We start from the raw sequence: 6,016 nt of genomic DNA, 5'->3' as shown, positions 1-6,016 counted from the left end.
GAGCCGAACAGAGCCGAGCCGAGCCGAGCCGAACGGAGCCGAGCCGAGCCGAGCCGAACCGAGCCGAGCCGGGCTTTGCTAAGCTCGGTCTAAAGGCCGGCCCGGCCCGGCCATGCAGCTCGGGACGCTCCGGGAACTGCGGGAACTTTGGGATTTAGGGAAAACTTTGGGATCTTTATCCCCTCCATGGAGCCCTGGCCGGGGGCCACGCGCGGGGCTTTGGGGATTTAAACCCGGCCCAGCGGGGCTTGGGGGGAGGAGGCGGCTCCGAGCTTTTCCCGGGATTTGGGAGTTGCTGGGATGGACGGGGAATGTCGGGAATGGGATGGGAAACTTCGGGATGAGGAGCGGCGGGAGCGGAGCGCGATCCTTGCCCCAAATCCCACAAATTTCTTGGGGTTTTTTTGGGAATTTGGGGGTAAACCCCCTTAGGATGTAGGGGGGGGAGAGCACAGGGATTGGGATGATCCCACAGGGATTGGGATGGGAACATCCCTCGTTCCTACCGGGATCAAATCCAGGGGAAGCTGAGCCCGATCCTTTCCCCTAAATCCCACAAATTTCTTGGGGTTTTTTTGGGAATTTGGGGCCAAACCCCCCTGAGATGGAGGGGAGAGCACAGGAATTTGTATTGGGATTGGGATGATCCCACAGGGAATCAAAACTGAGCTTGATTCTTTCCCCAGATCCCAAGGTTTTATTGGGATTTGTTGGGAATTTTGGGAAAAACCTCCTTGGAATGGAGGGGGAAGGGCAGGGGGAGCTGATCCCGATCCTTTCCCCAAATCCCACAAATTTCTTGGGGTTTTTTCAGGAATTCGGGGCTAAACCCCCCTGGGATGGAGGGGGGAGTGCAGGGATTGGGATGATCCCAAAGGGATTGGGATGGGAACCTCTCTCATTCTTGGTGGGGCGAAATCCAGGGAAATCTGAGCCCGATCTTGTCCCCAAATCCCCCGGTTTTCTTAGGATTTCTTGGGAATTCAGGGATCCTTTCCCCAAATGCAGGGATTGGGATGATCTCACAGAGACTGGGAGGATCCCACAAGGATTGGGATGAGTCCACAAGGATTGGGAGGAGCCCAAAGGGATCGGGATGATCCCACATGGATCGGGATAATCCCACAAGGATCGGGATGATCTTGCAGGGATCAGGATGATCCTACAATGATTGGGATGATCCCATAGGGATCAGGATGAGCCCACAAGGATCGGGATGCACAAAGCCAAATCCCAAATCTCTCTCTTTTCCCCAAACCTCAAATCCCAAATCTCGCCATTTTCTTGGGATTTCTAGGGATTTTGGGAACACCAAACCCCGGGATCATCCCCAGGGATCCCACAGAGAACGTGGGAAAGGGACAGAAAAGATTTTGGGATGCCAAGGGGGTGGGAGCAGCCCCAAGCCCATCCTCCATCCCACAAATCCCGGAGCTCGGGGAAAAACCTCGGGAATGCGGACAAATCCCCACGTGACCCCAAATCCCGGCAAAATTCATCCGGGCGGAAAATCCCGTTGAATTTTTAGCCTGAGCCTCGTGACCCCGAGGGATCTTTGGGATTTGTTTTGCTTTTCCCACTTTTCCCAGGGTTGTTTTTAAAGGGAAAACGCCGCTGGAGGATCCCGAAGGAGATTCCTGGGAAATGGGCAGAATTCCGAGTCCTCAGGGGTTGTCCTTTATCCCAAATAAAAGTATTCCTGGGGAAATCCATCCTGATTCCTGCTGGGATCACCAAACCCCTCCAGATATCCTGGAAATGTTGGAATTCCAGGAATTCCAGGAATCCGGGTTTTTTTCCTGGGAAAGGGTCTTGGCTTTGGGGCTGCCAGGACGTTGAGGGTGGGCCTGGAAAAGCAGGAATGGGGAAAGCTGGGAAAGCATCCTGGATTATCCAGGGACACTTCCAGGGATGGGAATTCCAGGGAATTCCCTTGGGAGATTCCAGCAATGGGGAATTCCTGTTTTTCCAGTTTTTCCCAGAGCGCTGGACAAGGATCCAGGGAATTCCAGCATCATCCACCTCACCCTCATCCCAATTCCATGGGATCCTCATCCTGAATTCCATTGAATCCTTGTCCCAATTCTGTGGAATTCCATGGGATCTTCATCTCAATTCCCGCTTCATCTTCATCCCAATATCCAAGGAATCATCATCCCGAATTCCATGGAATCCTCATCCCAATCTCCATGGAGTACTCATCCCGATTTCTGTGGGATCCTCATCCCAAATCCCACCTCATCTCAATTCCTTCCTCATCCCAAATTCCATGGAATCCTCATCCTGATTTCCAACTCATTCCGATTTTTGTGGAATCCTCATCCCAATTTTTGCCCTATCCTCATCCCAATTTCTGTGGCATCCTCATCCTTATCCCCATTTCCATGGGATCCCCATCCCAAATTCTGCCTTATCCCGATTCCCACCACAGAAATCCTGATTTCTGCGTCATCCCAAATTCCATGGAATCCTCACCCAAATTCCATGGAATCCTCATCCCGATTTCTGTGGGATCCTCATCCTAAATTCCACCTCATCCCAAATTCTGCCTCATTCCAATTTCCAACTCATCCCAATTTCCATGGAAACTTCTTCCCAATTTTTGCCTCATCCTCATCCCAATTCCATGGAATCCTCATCCCAATTTCTGTGGGATACTCATCCTGAATTCCACCTCATTCTTATCCTGATTTCCATGGGATCCTCATCCCAAATTCTGCTTTATCCCAATTCCCACTTCATCCCAATTCCCACCTCATCCTCATCCTGAAGGACCAGGACATCCCAAGAGGCTTCCAGGGAAATGTGGGATCTATTTGGGAATTCCAGCCCAGGGATCTTGGGGGCCAAGAATTGGGGATGGAATTCTGGGGCTGGAATTTTGGGGCTGGGAATTTTGGGGTCAGAAACTTTGGAGCTGGGATTTTGGGGTCAGAAATTGGGGCTGGAATTTTGGGGTCAGGAATATTGGGACTGGAATTCCGGCTCCTTGCAGGTGCCTGGGAATCCCCAAAAAATCCCAAAACTTCCCCTCCCCGGGGCCTCCGGCGCCATTTGATCCCAACTCTTTTTCCCCAGGATAATCCTGTTGTTTCAGGCCTGGAATGTGGGATTTTCATGGAATGTGGAGCTGTCTGGGACAGGAGCCACCTGCGGGCCGGCTCCCCTTTCATCCCAAAAAAATGTGGGAACTTCATCCCAAAAAAATGTGGGAACTTCATCCCAAAAAATATGGAAATGGGCCCTGGAGGAGGCTCCAGCATTCCTGAGATACTCCGGAATTCCCGGGAATGGGATGGATCGGGGATGGATCCTGAATCAAGACGTGGCTTGATCCAGAATCTGGGAATCTCTCCATAAATTCCTAGCGTCTGGCTGATCCAGAATTTGGGAATCTCTCCCCAAATCCAGGCAGGGCTTGGAGGATGCAGAATTTGGGAATTCTCATTTGCAGCCTCAGGAATTCTGGTGGCTCCAAGGTCCTGGAGCCTCTAAATCCTGGGAATTCTGAATTCCAGTGCCACATCCATCGGTTCTGTGCTCCCGGTGGGAATTCCGCTCCGGCTGATGGATGGGAAAGGCCTCAGCGCTGGAATAATGATTTTCCTTCATTTCTTCAGAGCCTTTCTTCAGGAATTGGAGCCTTAGGATAACAAATTCCCAGGAATTGGAGCCTTTGGATGACGAATTCCCAGGCACGGAGCAGCTGCTGCCACAGATCCAGGATTATCCCATGGATCATTCCCAGTGGCAGGGAGGAAAAAAGAGGGATAAAAAGGGGAAAAGCAGGGAAAAGAAGGAGGGAAAAAGAGAGGGAATAAAAAGGGAAAAGAGAGGGGAAAATGAGGGGGAAATTGAGGGAATAAAGAGGGGAAAAGGTGGGGGAAGAGGAGGGGGAAAAGTAGGGAAAAGGAAGGAAAAAAAGGGGAATGAAAGGAAGCTGATGGGAAAATGGAGCAGAAAATGGAGGGGAAATGGTGAGGGGAAAAAGTGGGAAGAAAAACCAGGGAAAAAGAGGGAGAAAAAGAAGGAAAAAAGAGGGAATAAAAAGATGGATACAGGTGGAGAAAAGGAGGGGGAAATTGGGGGGGAAAGAGAGAAAGGAGGAGGAAGGGGAAAAAAAAGGGAAAAAGAAGGAAAAAGTGGGGGAAAAGTAGGGGAAAGGAGGAAAAAAGAGGGAGAAAAAAGAGGAAAATGGTGGGAAAAAAAGTGGGGAAAACTTGGGAAAAAGGAGAGATAAAAGAGGGAAAATGGCGAGGAAAAGGAGGGGGGAAAAGTTGTGGATTTGGGATTTGTGGAGATTCCAGGGCTTGGAAAACGGGACCAAAGCTGCTCCTGGCCCTGTTCATGTTGGGGTTTGTCCCTCTGGATTTTCCATGGAAAAATTCCAACTCCTGGAGATTCTGGGGGTTTGGAAAATGGGACCTTCCTCAGAAGGGTGAAATCCCAGAGAAGAAGAGGGAAAAAACTTCCCTGGGAGCAGGATGGGAATGGAATGGCACAAAGCAGGAATCCACTTTTTTTCCCCTAAAAAAGAGGGAGGGAAATGTCCTTGGATGGAAAAGCTGGAAAATCTCCAGGTTTTCCATCAGCCTGCCTAGAAAAGCTCAAATTCCCACATTTAATTCCCACAATTTTCCGGCATCGCAGCCCAGGAAGTGTCATGGGAGCAAAGGAAAAGTGGGACAGGAGGGGGAGGGAATGGGAGAATTCTGGGAAGAGAATTCCGGGCGGGAACAGCGGCAAATTCCATTATGGAACAGGTGGATTGGGAATCGACCTCGGAATTGGGAAGGAAAATGAATTTGGAGATTTGGAATCCTGAGGCCATTCCTGACGGATCTCCAGGGAAATTCTGGGAGTTGGGATGGGATAGAAGGAGGAGGGAACTGCTGGGAAAATGCTGGGATTGTTAACGAGCTCTGCTCCGGCGGGAAATTCCCTAAAAATCATAAGCATGAGGAAAATAAATTGAATTTATCCAGCTCAGCCTGGATCCAAGGAAAAATCCTGGCTGCATCCAAGGAAAAATCCAGACTGGATCCAAGGAAAATCCTGGCTGGATCCAAGTAAAAATCAAGGAAAAATCCTGGCTAGATCCAAGGAAAAGTCTCAGCTGGATCCCAGGAAAAATCCAGAATTTCCATCCTTGTATGTTTGTGTTGTTGGGCCAGTCCTGGCTGTGCTGATGGCATTTTCCAAGGAATTTTGGGATTTTCCAGCAGATCCAGAACATTCCAGTGTCCTCTTCCCATCCCACACCTGGCAGCTCTGAGGAATCTGAGATGGGAAACCTCGGAGGTGATGGGAAAAGCATCCATGGGAAAGGGATGGATCCGGTTGGATTTTCCCTTTTTCCAGGATCCAGCTGGATCCAGGAGTGGCGTTTTTCCCATCTGGATGCTTTTCCTGGTTTTCCACCCCTGGAGCCAGCCTGGGGCTGTTCCTGGAATTGAACTGGAGCAAAGTGAGAATTCCAGGATCTCATCCAATTAATGGAGATGGGGAATGGAGACGGGATTGGGAATGGGGCAGATCCAGAGGGGTGGGATGGGTTGGGATGGGATGGAGCAGATCCATTGGGATGGAAACAGATCCATAGGGATGGGATGGGAACAGATCCATAGGGATGGAACAGATCCATAGGGATGGGATGGAGTTGATCCATAAGAATGGGGCAGATCCATAGGGATGGGATGGGGTAGATCCATAGGGATGGGGCTGTCACAGGATTTGCTGGGATGTCCCAAGGATCCATTGGAATTCAGCATCCCAGGCTCTGAGATATCCCAACGATTCTTTGGGATGTCCTGGCCATATTCCAGGATATCCTGGCCCAATTCCCTGACTTTCATTTGGGATGCCCAGGCCATATTCCAGGATATCCTGGACAAATCCCGGGATATCCTAACCCTTTTTTGGAATGTCCTGGCTGTATTCCAGGATATCCTGACCCTTTCTTGGGATGCCCTGGCCATATTCCAGGATATCCCAGCCCAACTCTGGGATGTTCCAG

This window comes from Zonotrichia albicollis, chromosome 11 (assembly GCF_047830755.1).
Source record: "Zonotrichia albicollis isolate bZonAlb1 chromosome 11, bZonAlb1.hap1, whole genome shotgun sequence".
NCBI lineage: Eukaryota > Metazoa > Chordata > Aves > Passeriformes > Passerellidae > Zonotrichia > Zonotrichia albicollis.
The sequence above is the reverse complement of the archived record's forward strand: the minus strand, read 5'-3'. Positions refer to the sequence as shown.